This window comes from Apodemus sylvaticus, chromosome 16, assembly GCF_947179515.1.
Source record: "Apodemus sylvaticus chromosome 16, mApoSyl1.1, whole genome shotgun sequence".
Classification (NCBI taxonomy): domain Eukaryota; kingdom Metazoa; phylum Chordata; class Mammalia; order Rodentia; family Muridae; genus Apodemus; species Apodemus sylvaticus.
In genome coordinates, this window is record NC_067487.1 from 69,618,419 (window position 1) to 69,640,869 (window position 22,451).

The window sequence follows — 22,451 nt, forward strand, 5'->3', positions numbered from 1 at the left end:
GCATAGCAATGTCTACTGAGAAAACTAAATGCTAATTATTGTCATAACTCATTACCTTTACACAGTTGTAAACATGCAGAAGAAGTGAACATTTTCCTTGTTTCTTCACAATGTTTAGTATATTTAATATCAATATTTAATAATTATGGAATTATCACTTTACCATATTATTTTGAATTGATGACAATGGAGTATAATTACTAAGGGCAGACGGTTTCTACAGTGCCAGGGATATGGATATTTCTGATAATTATCTCTGTGTAATTATGTATATAATATGCTAATGGACTGGAGACTCATTTGTCTTCAAAATAAAACATTTATTCAAGTATATTAACATAGATACACGCAATGGTCTATGCATGTAGAAATATTTTTAGTTCACTTAAGATCTTTACACTGCATTGATACGCTGGACTTTTATAGTTTTTATATCCATATTTTAATGACGAGGTTGCTCTACCTTCTGAAGCTCACTTTGTAAATCTTTCCGTCACTCTTTCATAAAGTACCTTGCATTGCATTTCATTTTCTCCTCAGTTTCTCAAATGTTAAGCGATTGTTATCAAGACCAAGCTGCAAGTGTCTGCAGTCACTGTTGGGTTGTTATCTTCTCTGTTCTGTTTCTGTAGTATCAAGCACCGAGGCAGGGTCTCACACATGACAAGCAGTATCCAACCATTGACCTAGATCCCCAGCCCACCTTTTTGATTTTGTCAACAAGAACTGCTGATGCGTGAGTTGATAATGCTAATGAGTAATTGTTAAGAATAATGGTAATGGACTAAGGGTGGAAGAATTTACCCTGGCTTACAATTTCAGGGGCTTCAAGCATTCCATGACTGCCCTGCTCTGCTACAGTGAGCGGGTTAAGACACAGAAATTCCATGGACAGAGCTTAGTGAAGTGTAAATTGAAGCAGACACATAACCACAAAACAGAGAAAGCTACAATCAATACCCAAGGGCAGATGTATAATGACTTAGAGTCGCCCTCAACAAGTTCCTACACCTGCACAAGTTTCTACTTCCTCCTGCCAATGCTTTAGAAGGATGCACTGTGGAGGGATTACTTCCCTGCTCTGGTCCATCACCTGCCTGCTAGGAATCAGACTTTCAGGAACGCTATGAGAGCAGACTTCATATCTAAACCACAACAGCAGGATTAACTATGAGGTTGCATTTTACATCTATTTCCACTTACATTCCTTGCACATTTCAAGACAATTTAAAGTTAATTTTTAAATCTAGTTACTCAGTTGTACATAAGTAGATGGTTTTTGTTTTGTTTTGTTTTGTTTTGTTTTGTTTTGTTTTGTTTTGTTGGTTTCTCTGTGTACCTCTGTCTGACCTGGAACTCACTCTGTAGATCAGACTGGCCTCGAACTCAGAAATCCGCCTGCCTCTGCCTTCCAAATGCTGGGATTACAGGTGTGCGCCGCCACCGCCCGGCTACATAAGTAGATCTTATGAAGCATACGTTTACATAAACTCAAATTTCCTTCTGTATTAAAAGAAATATGAATTAATTTTAAAATGGGCAACAAAATTGTCATGCTTCTTATAATTTTATGTAATTAGGTATCATTTTTGGTTGAATCTGAGTTACAATACATATTGTTACTAAATTAATTCACAAATAATAAGGTCTAGATGTTAGGACTTGTATATGTGGTAAGTACTAGTTTTTATAAGAAATATACTATGGGCAGGCTAGAAATTTAACTTTATCTATTACAAACAGTGTACTGTTATTTTAAACATGGTCTCACAATGTAGCCCAGACTAGCCTTGAACTCTGGAACTATCTTCTGCTTCAGACCTCCACATCCTGGGATTACAGGAGTGACCTACCACACGTGGCCTAGAGACCACAGTTTCTTACGATACACGCAAAGGACAGTGTATGTCAGGGAACTGTGCTTAGATAAAATATACTGCTTTTAAATATTATTTCAAACAAACTTAAACTCTTAGATTTTAGTTCCTGTACATTAAAAAGAAACAAAAATGTATAGGGAAATACTACCAGGACACAGTATTTCCTATTGTAAAGCGACTTATAATAAACAGAACAGACCTTTGGAGTGCATGCTAAGAAGAGTCAGGAAGAGTATGTAACAATGAGAAGAGCTACAGTAGGTCCAGGCTTGCCTAACTCTTCAGTGCTTTCTGTTAATCATTTTGTTATAATTTCCATTTACCACACAAATCCCTTTAAAATACATTCATAACAGGTGTCGTGGGATCTGCCTGCTCCTTGCCTTTCTCCTTCGCCCATTTCCTCTCTTTTCTCTCACGTGGTCTCCTTTATTCTCTCTTCTTTCCCCATCACAACTTTCTGTTCCCTTGATTTCTTTTCTCTATAGTCCCTTTCTTTATTCTCATTAAATAATATACATGAGAAGGATCTATGACAATTTAAAATTAACCATACAATGATTAAAAACAACTTTTCTGAATCTCTAGGATAAGTCAGTGTGGCTTTGTCATACTCATCCACACTGTCCAAGCACTAAGTACCCCTGGGATTCCAGCGTGGAGACAGCAAGCCATGAGAAGCATCCTTCACAGAAAGCTGTCAGTGCAGGTCTCCAGGGCCCTCTGATTCTCACTTGAAAATTACAAACGGAGTACCCCATATAATGTGGACACATATAATTCCTGACTAAAAAAATTATGAATGTAAGTGATAAATTAGAGAATTGCAAAATGCTATTTTTATATAGTTAAATTTTTTCCTAGTTTGCTTTTAGTTCAACTTAACTGGTATAAATCATACATGAATCATATTTAGAAACTGTCTGATCTGGGATAGTTAATTCATTATAAACTGAGATATAGTAATATCTGCTTGTTGGGGATGTTAATAAAAATATAGTGAGCCCTATAATGTGTCTTATACCATCTGATAACACCGTAGGCACTTCACAGTATTAGCTTGTAGTTCTGCTACGACAACTGTAACAAGCCCTTTTATTGTGTGTTGAACATTCCCTAAGCCAAAATCTGAAATTTAAAATGTCTCCAAAACTAAAACTTTCTTAATGTCAAAATGATACCTATGGTGCAAAATCCTACATATGATTTCATGTAATGAGCTGTAGTAAAAATGTGGACAGATTAAAAATACTGATGAAAATTACTTCCAGATGGACTAGGGAATTTGGCTCAGTGGATAAGAAGACTTGTGGCCCGTGTATGAGGATCTGTACCCTGTACCTTATTTAACACACACACACACACACACACACACAGAGAGAGAGAGAGAGAGAGAGAGAGAGAGAGAGAGAGAGAGAGAGAGAGAGGCACAAGCACTTCAGGGGCATTCATTCCCAGTAGTAGAGAGGCAAAAGGATGAGCACAAGTCTGCCTCAAAGCAGCCAGGTGGACAGTGACACCAAAAGACACTCGGGGTCCTACTCTGGCCTCTGCGCATGCACACATGCATGTGCACTATACACACATGCATATATACATAACATACAAAATAAAATAATAAAAAGACCTCTAGGATATGTATGTATTTGTAAGATATCATAATTAGATATACATGCTGTCCTTCAAATATTTCATTATGTGTATGAAAATAAATATATTCCAACCTCCAAAAAATACCAAATCTGAAACATTATTTAGCTTACCCCAAACAACAGTCTTGTTCTCACACAGCTCCAGGAGAACAAGAAAACTCCATGTTTTCAGGAGCATACCAGCTTACGCCATTTCCTCAAAGGCTTCTGAAAAGCCGAGCCTCAGAGTACGCAGCTTCCCTGGTGTATAAGCTCAGTCTACCTAAGCATTAGGACAGAGCTCCGGCTCTACTGCCTAGGAAAAGCCAACTTCACAAAACAAAAAGTAATTCCCCTTGCTTAGAGTTGAAATATATGTGCTGCTAGTGTTTCTCCCCTTGATAAATTTCAAAGAAATATGAAAATTAAAATAATAAAGTAGAAAATTTCTTGATTTTTATGGTATACATACTTTAAAATTTTTCACAATAAAGGCAATACATATCCATTTCAATAATTCAAAAAGTTTAATAGCCAATAACTACTCATATAATGTTCATAAAAACAATCTTTTATAATTGCTTTGCTTTACTAATATAGGATTTATTTTTAAGATTCACTTTTCATTTTTAGAAGGCATATTAATGACACAAATTAGGATACGGATTCCCTAATGGTGATTGAAAATTTGATAGTAAACACACATCAAATCAAAATTATCCCTATAGCAGTTTAATATGTATTAATTAAAATGAATAACTAGCAAACAGGAAGACCTCCAAACACTGACAATCAACCACACTGCAGGTGCTACATGTATGGATTTTCCCATAACAGTATAAAGTAGCCATCTGGACATCTCTAGGTCAGTACAATCGAGCTGCTTGCTACAATATGAGAACTACTGAGTGTAGTGGCACATGCTTGCAGTCCAAAGTACTGGCAGGAAGAGGCAAGAGAGTTGGAAGTTCAACATCATCGTTGGGATTTGTAAACCAGACTAGGCAACATGAAATTCTTAAAACAAGCAAACAAACCCAAGAAATTCTCATTTTGATACATTTCTCATTTGAAGTATAGCTGGTTACTATTGCCTAAATAGTTACCCATCTATGGTAGATATATAAGATTACTGGAGATATATACAGAAACAATTTCTAAGAGTTTCCTAACCTTCTAGCAGATATGACATTTTAGATCCTATTCACCTACCAGATTGCTTAGAAACGGAGTCGCAATCCATTGGTGTGGCAGTGGGGGGAGAATGAGTGACTGGATGTGCTTCCTGAAGGCTGAGACTCCTCCTCAACAGAGGGCTCTCCAAAGATATGCGTGATGAACCTCCTACCATATCCAAGGCCAAAGTTAGCTCCTGTAAACCAGCTGAAGCCTCTTAGCTCACCAGAAGCCTGGCCAGCAGCCTAAACCCCAAATTGAGGCTACACACATCAACAGAACTCTAGCTCTGAACTTGGACAGAAACCCCTGTTCAATATAGATCATCCGAGGTCCAGAAGACCAGTCAGTAGACCAGTAGCCAACGTCAGTGAAGACTATCTACTCAACCACAGACCACTTGAGCAAGAGAAACAGAGAAAAGAGACACCAATGAACAAAACGTCCATTCAACAAAAACAAAGCCCGAAATCAGCACCTAGACCTGCAATTACTCTAAATCCACATGCCTAGACTGGTCCAGTGTGAGAACACACTCAGCATAGCAAGGGCATATTGGTGTCACCACCAGAGCCAAGCCATCCCAGTAAAGCAAGTCCTCAATAGTCCAACACAGGCTAAGTACAAGAAAATAACCTTAAAACAAACTTGGTCCTTGAAGAGGAAATGAGTAAATCCCTTAAAGGAATTGAGAGAAAAAAAACAATAAAAATTGAAACAAACAAAACAAATAAATATGTCAAGAAAGACAAGAAAAACAAGCAAACGTGAAAGAAACATAAAACTGTTCAAAACTTGAAAACACAAACCAAGGAATTTGTGGAAATAAAAAAATGCAGGTAAGTCAAAATATCCAGTAAATATGGTACTCTCTGAACAGGCCAAACCCAAGAATAATAGGAATAAAAGAAGATTCCTAGCTCAAAGGCCCACAAAGTCATAGAAGAAATTTTCCCGAACTAGGGAAGGACATCCCTACAAAGGTACAGGAAGTGAACAGAAAGCCAAGTAGATGGGACCAGAGAAGGAAGTCCCTCACCATATAATAACCAAAACAATAGAACACGCATAGAACAAGGAAAGACTACTGAAAGCTTCAAGGGAAAAAGGCCAAGTAACATATAAACACAGATCTGTCAGAATTACACCCAACTCATCAATGGAGCCTCTAAAAGCTAGAAGAGCTTAGACAGATATGAGGCAGACTTTAAGGCATCATAGATGGATAGTGAAGACTACTATACTCAGTAAATTTTTCAATCATCATAGGTGGAGAAAAGAAGATATTCCATGATAAATTCATATTTAAATATATTTATCCACAAAACCAGCCCTGCAGAAGGTACTAGAAGAAAAACTCCAATCCAAAGATTTAACTACACCCACAGAAACACAGGCAGTAAATAATCTCACACTATCAAATCCAAAAAAGGAAAACGCACACACACACACACTCACTTCCTCACCAACTACTACAAGAAAATAACAGGAATAATCATTGGTCCTTCATATCTCTCAGTATCAATAGGTTCAGTTCCATACTAAAAAGACACAGACTAACAGAATGAATGTCAAAGTAGGACCCCACATTCTGCTGCATCCAAGAAACATACTTCAGCATCATAGATATACAATAGCTGAGAATAAAATGTTGAAAAAAATATTCTAAGCAAAACGATCTAAGAAGCAAACTGGTAGAGCTAGTCTAATACATAAAAAAATGAACTTTCAAACAAAATTAATCAAAATAGATGGGGACAGACACTTCATACTCAACAAAGGAAAAATCCACCAAGATAATGCTGTAGTTTTGAACATCTATGCCCTAAATAAAAGGGCATCCACATTCGTAAATGAAACATTACTAAAGCTTAAATTACACATCGAACCCTCACATTAATAGTAGGAGATTTCAACAGCCCACTCTCACCAATGGACAGGTCAATCAGACAAAATCAAACAGAAGAGTAATGAAGTTAATAAACATAATTAATCAAATGGATTTAATTTATAGAATATTTCATCCAAACTCAAAAGGATATACCTTCTTTTCAGGACATCATGAAACATTCTCCAAAATTGACCACATACTTGTTCACAAAGTACGTCTCTAAAGAGATATGAGAAAACTGAAATAGCCAACTGCATCTTATTAGGCCACCACAGACTAAAGCTGGATTTCAACAATGACAGCAACAATAGAAAGGCTACAAACTCATGGAAATTGAACAGCTTTATACAGAATGACTGCTGAATCAAGGCAGAAATAAATTAAAGACTTCTTAGAATTCAATGAAAATAAACTCACAACATACTGAAACTTATGGGACACAATAAAAGCGGTACTAAGAGTTCATTGCACTAGTGCCTCCATAAAGAATTAGAGAGATCCCATGCTACCTTAACAGCATACCTAAAAAAAAGAAACAAGCACACACAGAGAAGCAGATGACAGGAAATAATAAAAAAAGAATACAAAGAATTATGAAACCAAGAGTTGGTTCTTTCAGAAAATTCAAAAAAACAATCCAAACTAACTAAAAGGCAGAGAGAGAGAGAATATCCAAATTAACAAAATCAGAACTAAAAACAGCAATTAACAACAGACATTAAGGAAACCCAAATAATCACTAGGGCACGCTTCAAAACCCTTTACTCAACCAAACTGGAAAATTTAAAAGAAATGGGCAAATTTCTCTATAGATATCACTTACCAAAAATAAATCAAGATCAGATAAACAAAGTTAAATAGACCTATAACACCTTTCCCCGCAAGGAAATAGAAGCAGTTATTAAAACTCTCCAAACCAAAAAATTCTTGGGGCCAGAATGTTTTGATGGAGAATTCTAACATATTTTCAAAGAAGAGCTAATATTAATACACCTCAAATTATTCCACAAAACAGAAACAAAAGGAACATTTCCAAATTAGTTTTATGAAGCCAGTCACAAAGATACCCAAACCACACAAAGACTCAACAAAGAAAATTTCGAACCAATTTCCCTCATGAACATAGAAGCAAAAATAGTTGCAAACCAAACCCAAGAACGCATCAAAAACATCATCCACCATGAACATGTAGGCTACACCCTAGAGAAGCACAGATTTTAAGTTAAAGTAGGACAATCTGTCAGTTTAATCCAGCACACACACACTGAAAACACACACACACACACACACACACACACACATACACAAAAAGGCTATTGACAAAATCAAGGTATGTTATCTTACTGATAAAAGTCATAGAAAGATCATGGATTATAAGAGACATACCACAAACAATATAAAGTATCTTGGTGTGACTCTAACCAAACAAGTGAAAGATCTAACGACAAGAACTTCAGGTCTCTGAAGAAGGAAATCGAAGAAGACCTCAGAAAATGGAAAAATCTGCCATGCTCGTGGATTGGAAGGATTAATATAGTTAAAATGGCCATCTTGTCAAAAGCAATCTACAGATCAAATGCAATCCCCATCAAAATCACAACTCAGTTCTTCACAGAGTTAGAAAAAGCAATTCTCAAATTTATCTGGAATAACAAAAAATCCAGGATAGCTAAAATTATTCTCAACAGTAAAAGAACTTCTGGGGGAATCAGTATCCCTGACTTCAAGCAATACTACAGAGCAATAGTGTTAAAAACTGCATAGTATTGGCACAGTGACAGGCAAGTGGACCAATGGAATAGAATTGAAGACCCAGAAATGAATCCACACACCTATGGTCACTTGATCTTAGACAAAGGAGCCGAAAACATCCAGTGGAAAAAGGATAGCCTTTTCAACAGATGGTGCTGGTTCAATTGGAGGTCAGCCTGCAGAAGAATGACCCATTCTTATCTCCATGTACTAAACTTCACTCCAAGTGGATCAAGGACCTCCATGTAAAACCAGACACACTGAAACTAATAGAAAAGAAACTGGGGAAAACCCTTGAGGACATGGGCACAAGGGAAAAATTCCTGAACAGAATAATAATTTATGTTCTAAGATCAAGAATTGACAAATGGTAGCCGGGCAGTGGTGGCGCACACCTGTAATCTCAGCACTCTGGGAGGCAGAGGCAGGTGGATTTCTGAGTTCGAGGCCAGCCTGGTCTATCGAGTGAATTCCAGGACAGCCAGGGCTATACAGAGAAACCCTGTCTCGAAAAAACCAAATCAAATAAAAAAAAAAAAAGAATTGACAAATGGGACCTCATAAAATTACAAAGTTTCTGTAAGGCAAAGGACACTGTTAAAAGGACAAAACGGCAACCATCAAATTGGGAAAGGATATTCACCAACCCTACATCTGATAGAGGGCTAATATCCAATATATACAAAGAACTCAAGAAGTTAGACCCCAGGGAACCAAATAACCCTATTAAAAAATGGGGTACAGATCTAAACAAAGAATTTTCACCTGAAGAAATTCAGATGGCCGAGAAGCACCTTAAGAAATGCACAACATCATTAGCCATTAGGGAAATGCAAATCAAAACAACCCTGAGATTTCACCTTACACCAGTCAGAATGGCTAAGGTCAAAAACTCAGGAGACAGCAGGCGTTGGCAAGGATGTGGAGAAAGAGGAACACTCCTCCACTGCTGGTGGGGCTGTAAGATGGTACAGCCACTTTGGAAATCAGTCTGGCAGTTCCTCAGAAAACTGGACATGACACTTCCGGAGGACCCTGCTATACCTCTCCTGGGCATATACCCAAAGGATTCCCCGGCATGCAATAAAGACACATGCTCCATTATGTTCATAGCAGCCTTATTTATAATAGCCAGAAGCTGGAAAGAACCCAGATGTCCCTCAAAGGAGGAATGGATACAGAAAATGTGGTATATTTACACAATGGAATACTACTCAGCAATTAGAAAGAATGAATTCACAAAACTTTTAGGCAAATGGTTTGATCTGGAAAATATCATCCCAATCACAAAAGAATACACATGGAATGCAATCTCTGATAAGTGGATATTAATTAGCCCAGAAGCTCTGAATACCCAAAGCACAAATCGTATAACAAATGACTCCCATGAAGAAGTATGGAGAGGGTCCTGATCCTGGAAAGGATTGATCTAGCATTGGAGGGGAATATAAGGACAGAGAAAAAGGAGGGAGGTGATTGGAGAATGGGTGGAGAGAAGAAGGTTTATGGGACATATGGGGAGGGGATATCTGGGAAAGGGGAGATCATTTGAAATGTAAACAAAGAATATAGAAAATAAAAATATTTTTAAAAAGACACAGTAAGAAAAAAAGCAAGAGGCATACCTTAACATAATAAAAACAATTTACAGCAAGCCTATACCCATTAAACACAGGAATACGATCAGGCTGTTCACTTGCTCAATATCTCTTTAATATTGTACTTAAAGTTGTAGCCAGGGCAATATTACAACTAAAGGAGATCTAAGGGGGATCTAAATTGAACAGGAAGAAGACAAAGTATTGATATGTGAAGATATGATATTATATATAAGTAATCCCAAAGACTCTACCAGGGAACTCCGACAGCTGATAAACACCTTCAGCAAAGTGGCTAGATACAAGATTAAATATTAAAATTAAACAAAATCAGTATCCCTCTTATATATAAATGACAAAGGGGCTGAGAGAGAAATCAGGGAAGTAATACCCTTCATAACAGCCTCAAAGTTAAACATGTAGTACAGATCTAAACAGAGAATTTTCAACAGAGGAATCTCAAATACCTGAGAAACGCTTGAAATGTTCAACATCCTTAGCCATCAGGAAAATGCACATAAAAACAACCTTGACAGTCTTCTTATACTTGGCAGAATAGCTAAAACCAAAACCACAAGTGACATCTCATGCTGGCAAGGATGTGGAGCAAGGGAAACACTCCTCCATTGCTGACACAAATGCAGATGTGTCCAGACTTTGAAAATCAATATGGTAGTTGGTCAGAAAATTGGGAATCACTCTACCTTAAAACCCAGCCATACACTGCTAGGCATATACCCAAAGGATGCTCTATCCTATCACAAGGAAACTTGTTCAACTATGTTCACAGCAGTGTTATTTATAATAACTAGGAACTAAAAACAACCTAGATGTCCCTCATTTGAAGAATGGATTTATAAAAATGTGGTACATTTATACAATAGAGTACTACTACTCTGTAGTGTTTTAAAGGGGAAAAATGACATTATGAAATTTTCTGGCAAATGGATTGAATTAGAAAAAAAAAAAAAACCTCATCCTGTGTGAGGTACCCCAGACCCAGAAAGACAAACATGGTGTGTACTCACTTTTTAAGTGTATATCAGCTGTAATGTAAAAATTAATGCTATAATCCACAGACCCAGAGAGACTAACAAGGGAGACTTAAGGGGCACTTAAGGGTCTCCTTAGAAAAGGGAAATAGACTAGAGGAGTGATCAGGTGATTGGGGATGGAGGGAGAGAATACTGAGGGAATCAAGTGGAACTGAGGGACATTTGGGGGGTGAGGTAGAAACCTAGAGCAATGGAAACTCCATGAAGTCACAGAGGCTGACACTAGCAAAGACTCCTAATAATGGGAACATGGCCGTCCTCTACGACCAGGCAAGGCCTCAAGTCGGGGGACTAAAACACAATCCCAACCTGGTTTGTCATGCCTGTAGCATGTGCTGGAACTGGAGCCCAGCATTGGAGAGACAGAGAGATGTCATCCAGCAGTTGATAAGCACACATGCAGAGTCCCACAGACAAGTATTAGGTGGAGCCTGGGGAGTCCTGTGGGGGACAGTGAGGAAGGACTAGGAAGTCATCGGGATCAAGGACACCACAGGAACACAGCCTACAGAATCAACTAACAGGGACTCTAGTGGCATCACAGAGAGAGATCAGGGAGCCTGTATGGACCTGACCTAGGTCCTCTGCATGTATCTTATGACTGTGTAGCTGTATCGGTGTTCCTGTCGGACTCCGAGCAGTGCGAGCAGGACTGTCTCTGACTCCTTTGCCTGCCTTTGGGACCTTTTGCTTCCTCCTGTTGCCGTGTCCAGCTTTGGTATAATAATATGCTCGTGGTACTCGTGTATGCTTTTCTGCTGTACCTAGTTGATAGGCCTAGGTGCCCTGCTCTTTTATGAGGAAAGGAGAGGGGGGTTGTACCTGGGGTGGGGTGTGGCAGAGATATGTGCCTTTCTATGTCAAGTCTGCAACTAGCCAGCTCATTCTAGAAGCTTCCTTCTGAAATCAAGCAGGACACCTATAACCTTTCTGCAGTAATCTCTACATGTGCACTGAGTGGTCACCTCTTCCTGGGCATTACAGAGAGTAGGGAAACGCAGAGAGGACATGGCTCCCAGTGTTCTATAGTTATAAAATTTGACAATTCTCAACTGCTAAGCTCCTCTGGACAGCTTTCCTTTCCCTTGCAGACTCAGTTTAAAACTACACCTCCAAATGTTCCCACAGTACTATGTCCACTTATCGCCAAGAGCAGGATCTGCTGTGCCCACCTGTTGATTTGTCTCCCAATCAAAGGAATCATGGGCTGCGGTTGTTTCCATGGAAACAACCGCAGCCCATGATATCTTCTTAGTACCTACAACAGTACTGCAACATCAATAGATATACTTTTAATTAATGAAAAAAAAACAAAATTTAAAATATTGAGATAGCAAAACTTGAATATTAATAACGCGAGATGTATAAAGTAAATGCTAGATGAATCAGTTACAGCACTACCTCTCAGATATTCCTGTAGATAAAAATATGTACCTTAGGCACTTAAGGCCCATAACATTAACTATGTGTTCTATTTTGTTCATATTTTAGTTACAAAGGAAAATTCACATAATGATTCTAACATTGTGCTAAATAGTGCAGAATTACCAGAAAGAACTATAAGGAACAGCTGCACACATTATAAAAACAAGAAAAGATACAAGCCAGAAATAATTTGGTAATTAAAGTTTTGAAATACAAACTACCTAAAGGAAAAAAAATACTAAATTCCTTACAAGTTGTTTTCCATATTTTCTTTTACTATAGCAACAAAATAGCAAAATGAATAAATATTAGAACATCCAGGAAAGACATTTTTCTTTTAAAAATGCTGCCCTAACAAATTCCATAGTTATTTTGACTAAATATTCTGAACAACAGAGAATAAAAACAATCATGTACTTAACACGAAAATGAAGGGCACTGCACCCCATCTGAATACTTGAGAACAAGAAAATTAAGCACTCACACTGCAAACTACCACTGGGCAGAAATGAAAAAAATAAAATAAAACAAAAAAAACACCAGAAAACTAAGCTTAAAAGCATTCTTTACTAATATAATAACTCATTATTTTATTAATAGATAAATCCTTAATTTGGAAAAGCTAATCATTATGCATCTCTAGTGCAGATTGAGATATAAACTGAGTAAATAAATTAATTAATAAAAAAGGAAAAGAAAAACTAAGAGAAAAGAACAACAGATTAAAATGGCAGATATAGATATAAAATTAAAAACAAGACACAGGAGGAGGTGTACTTGCATACTTGCTCTGTATCTTGACTGGTAAGTAGATTTGCAAATATAACCTATAATAAAAGTCACATCAGCTAAACACACATATTGGAATGCTTGTAAAAGCAGGGAAATCCCAATCAAAAAGTAGACTACATCAAAGTTGGCATTCCAGTATGATTACTGTATTAGTATTTTGTAAGATGTTATCATGAGGGCAAATTTTTGAAGTGGTATATGAGATATGTTAATATTTTTTACAACTGCTATTGACTCTATCAACATATGAAAGTTGCTTAAAAATATCAATCTTCTCAGGGTCATTTTGATTTGCATTTCTCTGATCACTAATGACTTTGAACATTTCTTTAGGTGCTTCTCAGCCCTTTGAGATTCCTCTGTTGTGAATTCTCAGTTTAGTTCAATATCCAAATTTTTGATTGGGTTGTTTGGTTTTTGGTAGTTAGCCTTTTGAGTTCTTTATATACTTTGGATACCCACCTTCTATTGGATGTGGGGTTAGTGAAGACTTTTTTCCTAATCTGTAGGTTGCTGATCTGTCTTACTATGTCCTTTGCCTTACAGAAGCTTTCCAATTTCATGAGGTCCCATTTATCAATTCTTGATCTTAGAGCATGAACCATTGAAGTTCTGCTTAGGAAATTTTCCCCTGTGCCATGAGTTCAAGGCTCTTCCCCACTTTCTCTTCTATTAGATTCTGTGTGTCTGGTTTTATGTTGAGGTCCTTGATCCATCTGGACTTGAGTTTTGTGCAAAGTGACAAATATGGGTCTATTTTCATTTTTCTACATACAGACAGCCAGTTAGACCAAATCAAAATGACACTGAGATTCCACTTTACACCAATCAGAATGGCTAAGATCAAAACCTCAGGTAACAACATATATTAGCAAGGATGTGGAGAAAGAGGAACACTTCTCCATTGCTAGTGGGATTGCAAATGGGTATAACCACTGTGAGGGTTCCTCAGAAAATTGGAAATAGATCTACCTGAAGACCCAGCTATACCACTCTTGGGAATATACCCAAAAGATGCCTCACCATGGAACAGGGGCACGTGTTCCACTATGTTCTTAGCAGCCTTATGTGTGATAGCCAGAACCTGAAAACAACCCAGATGTCCCATAACAGAAGAATGGATACAGAAAATATGGTTCATTTACACAACTGAATACTACTCAGCTATTAAGAACGAGGACATCATGAGTTTTGTAGGCAAATGGATATAACTAGAAAATATCATCCTGAGTGAGGTATCTCAGACCCAAAAGGACATGTATGGAATGCACTCACTAAAAAGTGGATATTAGTCACAAAAAAAGTACAGAATACCCAAGATACAGCCCACAGAACTCAAAAAGCTCAACGAGCTGAAGGGCCCAAGTGAGGACACCTCAGACCCACTTGGGAGGGAGAAGAAAGCAATCACAAGTGGGGTGGTAGGGAGGGACCTGGGAGGGAAAGTAGATGGGGAAGGAGGGGGGCATGATCTGGTATTGGGTGAGGGAAAAGGACTGAAGCCCTGAGGGCCAGAAGAAAACTGGAAATAGGCAACATCAGGAGACAGGAGATTGAGGGGACCCTCCAGAAGGTAGCACAGACCTGTGAGGTAAGAGACGCTCAGGTCTCAAAGGGGGGGACCTTAGATGAAATTCCCGAAAATAGGAAGAGGGAACTTATAGAGCCCACCTCCAGCAGGAATACAGGGCATCAAATGAAGGAGGGGGCACAACTCTGACCCATAATTGTTCCTGTCTGAAAGAACTGCAGGGATGGAAATGGAGAGGAGCCTGAGGAAAAGAAGGTCCGTGGCAGACCTAAAGTGGGTCCAGCTCAAGGGGAGGTCCCAAGGCCTGACACTACTAAGGAGGCTATGAAGTGCTCACAAAAGGGACCTATCATGACTGCCCACTGAAAGACCCAACAAGCAGCTCAAAGAGTCAGATGCAGATATTTTTACCCAACCGATAGACAGAACCAGCTGACCCCTGTGGTTGAATTAGGGAAAGGCTGAAATAAGCTGAGGAGGAGGGCCACCTTGTAGGAGGATCAGCAGTCTCAATTAACCTGGATCCCAAGATCTCTCAAACACTGGGCCACAAAGGCAGCATACACCAGCTGATATGAAGCCCTCAATACATATACTGAAGAGGAATTCCGGGTCTGTGGACAGTCAGAGATGATGTACCCAATCTTCGAGAGACTGGAGGCCCCAGGGTGGGCAGTGGGGACATCCTCATGGAGAGTGGGGAGGGGGGGCGGACGGGCATGGGGTGGTATGGGATGTGGAACAGTCAGAGGGTAGGAGACAAAATAATATCTGGAGTATAAATAAAAAAATACATACCTAAAAGACAAAAACGAAAAAAGAAACAAATCAATAATTTTAGAATTATGAGAGTTTTGGAAATAAAATTATTTATTGTTCATTAAAAATGGTAGAATTACTTGAATGCTGCCTCCCTAAAAGCACATCCACAGAAATGGCATAATTTTACATAACTGTCAAAAAATATATATCAATCTTGTAAAATCTGCCTTTTGTTCACTAAATTTCATGACCATTCCAAAACAAAACACACTTCATCCTTCTCCATGATTGCCAATCTTTTCCTAATTAAACATCCATTGTACCCAATATGGTGATGTGTGAGTTTAATCTCAGCATTCTTGGGGCAGAGGCAGGAGGATTTCTGTGAGTTTGAGGCCAGCCTGACCTATAACAGCAAGTTCCAGGACAGCCAGGACTACACAGAGAAACCCAGACAGAAAGACAGAGAGACAGAGAGAGAGACAGAGAGGCAGAGAAAGAAAGCGCGAGCATTTGTCTAAAGTCTGGGTCAGATCTCAATAAAGCTGAGATGCAAATGAAACTCTTAACCTGTGCTTGAGGACCTTTTGATTCAATGAGAATACCTGTGGCTAAAGGAAATAGATATCAAGCCTTCAGTACACCAATAATGCCTATGCACTCAGAGACTAAATAATCCATAGAAAGTCCCATTCAGAGTCTTGGGGAGAGTAGGGTCTGCCTGGAATGTGAACGGCCAGCAATTATTCTGATCTGAAGTTGGACAGTGGGATCCATTAGCCAGGACCTATAGCCTTCAGACTGAGTATATCACAAAATGCTCCCGGACTCCAAAAGGGATGATCCCAAGCTGAGAGAGCACAGAGCCAGAGGCCAAGGCAGAAGTAGGAGACTCTTCCTGACAGCATCAGTCCCAACATTCTAGTAATTGTAAGGGAATAATTAAAATTACCTTGGAGAATTTTTGTTAGGGATCTTTTGATCCCTAACACTATGGAGAGCAAGTAGAATGAGAGCCTTCACTACTTGCATCTTTAAAAATGGTAAAAATCACGTGATTGATACAAAAAGATTGGCCATGATCAACATGACAACCATTGAGGTTTCTACTAACAATTTTTCTAAAGTGATGTGTGTGTGTGTGTGTGTGTGTGTGTGTGTGTGTGTGTGTGTGTGTGTAGGGAGGGAGGGGGGAAGGAGGGAGATTTTCAAAAAGCCTAGAAGACTAGAAAATTATAATAACTATTCATTATTGAGATTTCGTTTTATAATCTGAGTCCTGAGATTATATATATATATATATATATATATATATATATATATATATATATATATATATATATATATAAAAATCATATATATACACACACACATATATATGTATGTATGTATGTTTATGCTAGCTAACCTTTCTAAATTTTACTTATTGCTTCTACTATACTATGGTATTTATTTTACAAAATATATAATGATTATATTCAAAAAATAAATATTTTTCCTAATACAAGAGCTTAATGTTGCCATATCATTTATAGGCAGTCAGAACTTGAGAATAAACCTATTTAACATTATAAATATTTTACCACTTTGTACATAAAAGGAAAAACATGTTATTACTTTAACACTCTTAAAAAAGAGAGAGAGAGTATAAAAGAATGTGAACACATCCATCCCTCTTTAGTGGTTCAAACACTCAACAAATCGTGTTTTTTTCTGAAAGCTAGGCTCACAGTTCTCGGCCATAGTAGTGATCAATGGAGAGTCTTGACCAAGGGGCAGAACTTGAACTGACCTGAATGAAGGACTAGGGATGCTCACCTCTCTCCACTGGAGGTTGTGGGGAGAGAGGGGTGAGGAAATATGCTGGAGACAAGAAATGTACCTGTGGATATTAGGCAAATGGTATGTCAATGAGTTACATCCAACGCCTCTATTTTGTTTGGTAAAAGGAAAAGTTTACTGTGACCCACTGGAATCTGTAAAAGGTTGATGACTAGCTAATAAAACTTGATTTTGAAAAGAAAACATCCTTGAGCAGAAATCCATTTAAAGAGTATGGGGGAAATGGGACCCAAGCATGCAGGCATCTAAGAAGGTTTGCAATCACTTTTACTCTGAAAGTGACGACAAGGGCAATAGACAATCCATCTAGGTGCTCATCTTTACACAGGACAAGCTACGTGCTGCCCCAGCACCGGGGTTTTAGTATAAAAGGGCACAAAAGCTACTAAGCATCACCTGCTCTTGGACGCCAACCAAACAAACCAGAACATTCTTGAAGGACACAGAAGCCTAGCGTCCCTCTCAAGTTTCCCAGGAAATGAGCAATCTGGTGAACAACCACTCAGTGCAAGGCTGATCAGGTGCTCACTGCAATGAGGTCTGAACAAGGGACACAGCATCTACAGGACCTGGCCACACATCGGCCGCAAGCTCACCTCGATTTCAATTCCAATATTTGACCTCTCGCCCTACTGACCCAAGAACTTATAACACCCCACCCACTCCACTTTCCCTACAACTAAATAAATACATAACTACAAATGTAGAATTGTAGAAAGGTAAGCTCTATCTATATTTCAAACATAAAATCCTACTGGAATTCCAATAATCTGCTGCCCTCCTGCTGTTTTTGATAACCTAAACATTTCTCTGTGGGGAATGATATTTAAACCTCAGGCATAAAGAAAAAGTATGTAGACCCTATAGGAAAGAATTTTTAATCTATTACTATCATCATCATCATCGTGTGAGAGAGAGAGCATGTATGAGAGAGCCCACACATGCACATGCATGCATGACAGGGGCACTCATGCTGCAGAACACACGTGGGTGCTGCAGGCCAGTGGTGCAGGACTGACTCTCTCTTTCCATCTTCCTTGCATTGCAAGGATTGAACCTAGGTCACCAGGCTTGCACTGTAATCACATCTACCCACTGAGCCATCACACTAGCCCCATGGGAGGAAAATGTATAAAAGGGAAATGGAAAAGAAAGACCTAAGCTTATAGGTAATGGTATATAGGTAAGCCAACTGTGACATGGCCACATTTATAATAATAATGAAGGGAAGAGGGCACTAAGCAGAGGAAACTAATAATGTATGGGAAGTGTTCTGGTGTACTCTCTCTTGCTGTGATAAAGACCACAACTAAACACAACTTGGGGAAAGATGCGGTTTATTTGGTTTATATATCCCTCATTACTACCCATTTAAGGAACCCAGGGCAGGAACTTAAAACAGGAACCTAGAGACAAGAATTAAAGCAAAGGCCATGGAAGAATAAAGCTTACTCTACCTGCTTCCTTACGGCACCTGCCCAGGGGGCACCAAGAAGTGGGCTACCTTCAATCATTAATTAAAAGAATCAAAATAAACACTGCACAGATATGCCTACATGCCAATCTGATGGAGGCACTGTCTCAACTAAAGTTCCCTCTTCCAAGAAGACAAGTTGGCAAAAAATAAAATAAAATAAAATAAAATATACAAAAAAGATTAAAGGAAGGAAAGGAGGAAGGGAGAGAAGGAGGGAGAGCAGGAGGGAGGAAGAGAGGGAGGGAGAGAGAGTGAGTGCATGACACAGAAAAGATACAATGTTGCAATGTTCCTATGGCATAATGGGCGGCTGTTCAATCCTTCAACAATTCACTGAGTATGATTTAAATAAGAAAAACCAAGCCTGGCAGTGGTGGCACAGGCCTTTAATCCCAGCACTGGGGAGGCAGAGGCAATTGGATTTCTGAGTTCAAGGCCAGCCTGGTCTACAGAGTGAGTTCCACAACAGCCAAGGCTATACAGAGAAACCCTGTCTCAAAAAAAAAAAAAAACAAAAAACAAAAAACAAAAAAACAAAAACAAATTGAACACGATATATATTTTTAGTTTTTAAGTGTGCTTATGTTCCTAAGGAATATATTCTAAAAGCTAATGATATGCTTCGGCTATGAATCTGTTCATAATTTACATTTTGATTCTGCTATTTACTTACTGACACTTTAATATATGCTTCATAAGACAGTTATAAGGAAGAAAGAATGCTAATACACTAAGATATTATCTCTACCTATTATTCCAAGTTCCAAAACTTGAAGAAAAAAGCAAAGCTCATTTGGCTCCATTTCTTTTCCTATAAATATTTGAGTCTATCCTCACTATAATATAAGATTGCTTTCTAAAATAAATAAAAATAAAATAAAGCTAAGGCATATTAAAATCCATTCAGGCATTGATACAGTTTGAATGTAACATCTTACTTCAACAACCATTTGAATATCAAGAGACCCAAGGCATAGCATTAACATCACACAATTTATATTACCATTCCAATATACAGAGAACACTATAGTTTGTAGATTATAGGATATGTCAATCATGGCATATACTCAAATCAACTAGCATTCCTCGCTGACTGCATGCATGTCTGAGATGAGCTAGAAATCTAAGACAATGGAAACTCCCAGGAATCCATGAGGATGACCAAGACCCCTAATAAGAGAAGTGAAAACTTACCAAAAAGGGAAAATAACTTTAAAGAACTCTCCTGAATATAAAGTCAATAGTCACTACAGATATGTAAATCATAGAAATTATATAAACAAAACCCAAAGTGATACATGACCCAAACATAAAAAGATAATTAACATTTTAGTTAGGGGGTTATACTCATCATTCACCTTCTTAAGCTTTTATCATTTCATTTTTTGAAAATAGAGTCATTTCATTTGAATCATGTAGCTAAAAGCTAATAAAAATGAGGCAGTTTTTAATTACCTGACAATTTAAAAATATAAGTTTATTGTAAACTCATTAACAAATTTGTTTAGTCTAAAGAATTTAGCCATTGAAAAAAATGTAATTCAGAATGTTTCCTTGGGAACCACCATGCAAACCATCAGGAAACATCAGCCATCAGACGGGAATGATTGCTCAACAGGCTCTAAACATGGAATATTGGAGGTCGCTCTGTTCCCATCTCCCCTCTCTTCTTCCACATCTTTCAAATCCCTTGCATGCATCTGACATAAACTATATAGATCTAGTTCAGAAACTGTGCTACTCAAGAATCAGGAAATATTCATGAATGTTCTCTAAGGGAGTTACAGAAAATAAACGTGTTTCTACACACACGGCAACTGTAGCAGGGACTCCCAGGAAGCCCCTGTGAATGATGGACTGGAAGCAGCTGTGAGGGGGGAGGTGCTTGCTTTCTCTATGTTGGTAAAATCAGTTTCTGAATGAGTTCAGTGTTCCCTGTAAAGTCTCAATGTGAACAGCAGGGTGGCTCTTGCCACACTATTGAATTAGCTTCTTGTTTTAAAGATTTATTTGTGTGTGCATGTGTATGCATGTATGCATGCCATGTGTTTGTAGGTGTCAGGGGGTATCACATACCCTGAAGCAGCTGTGAGATTCTGTTGTTGTTGTTTCAAGACAGGGTTTCTCTGTGTGGCCCTGGCTGTTGTGGAACTCACTCTATAGACTAGGCTGGCCTTGAGCTCAGAAATCCGCCTGCCTCTGCCTCCCAAGTGCCGGGATTAAAGGTGTGCGCCACCACTGCCCAGTTAATTGATTTTAAAAAGAAGGTGCTAGGAACCACACCAAGGGGCTAGCCTCTGGGAGAGCAGCAATTCCTCTCAGTGAGTGAGCAATCTCTCTGGCCCCAATTAGTTTCTTAAGCTGCACATGAAGATATTAAAACTTGTATAATGATGGAGCTCTCTCTAGTGCTTTCCAATTTGAAAACTTAGTAGGCATGCTTATAACTTAATGGTAGCAGCAGTCTCTACACATCTCTTCTTGCAAAGACAGGAGAGGTGAAGGATACAACTCTGCCCAGAATCCCCATGGTTGAGATGCTGTTTTCCTTTCTCGTTGCACACACGTAAAAGAACAAAGCAACGCTGCTCTGGTAACTGTGCTTGGAGTCCTAAATACTTGCCTGTCTCTCCCTTTGCCTCTGTGTTCTCCTTGGCCCAGGAGCTGATGAAGACAACTAGTATCAATAAAGTGATCACAGCAGGCCATCCATCAGGGCACAGGCCCGCCACGTACAAAGGAACCTAACTTCTCACCTCTGCATAATTCCTGCCACTACGTTAGGGCTTATGAGTTTTCTAGACAAGTCTCTTGGTTTTAAACTGATGTTTCCCATTAGAAGAACAAAATCTGTTTTACATTTGAGACCTAGTTGCGTTTTTAAAGACCTTTCTGCAAAATGATGCTTCCTGCTACCACCAAGACATGAATCCCTCTGATTACGGTCATGTCACTAGGCATTACAAAGAGGAAGGCAGAATTCCTTCATCCCAGATTCAATCGAAATTTCTTCTCTTGTCATCTATACAAGGAGACCCCTCACAGGATCATCTTACATGCAACTTTTTCCTAAAAAAAATTTACCTCAATATAACCTAATTTCTAAAGTGAAAATTGTATTTTGTAAGACATACTTAAGCAAAGGGGAGTCTACTGCCTTTAAGAATCTTTTTAAATAAATCAGTTTTTATTTTGCTTAGAATTTTAGGTCCCTTCTTTAATATTTTCTGTAATTCAAATAAATTTTATTTGAGGAACTGAATTCTGTAGAAGAGGTAAAAGTATTCTTTATCTTTAATTCAGTGTTTTTTTAACTTCTGTGCAAGAGTATATTATTTACATGGCGCTTAGGATGATTTTTTTAATATAAGGAAATACTGTATCATTTATATACATTTGAAATTTCAAGTGTTAAGAATACAATTCAGTAGTAGAGTATTTGTCAACCATGTGTGAGGCCCTGGGGATGATCTCCAGAATTCCTCCCACCCCTCCTCCAAAAAAAAGAAAGTGAATTCAGACAGACTGTGATTACAAAACTGCATACATCTGAGTCCATGACTCTGAGATTTTTCAAGTCACATATGCCTAAGGAGTACCTTTCATGATGGGACTTATTTCCACTCTATACAGTAAGGT

General features: G+C 38.4%; 1 protein-coding gene across 6 annotated transcripts in view; it reads right to left on the minus strand.

The window, feature by feature from the left end:
* Positions 1-22,451, minus strand: part of Ssbp2 (single stranded DNA binding protein 2) — a 276,405-nt gene that overhangs the window by 124,592 nt on the left and 129,362 nt on the right. The window lies entirely within an intron of this gene.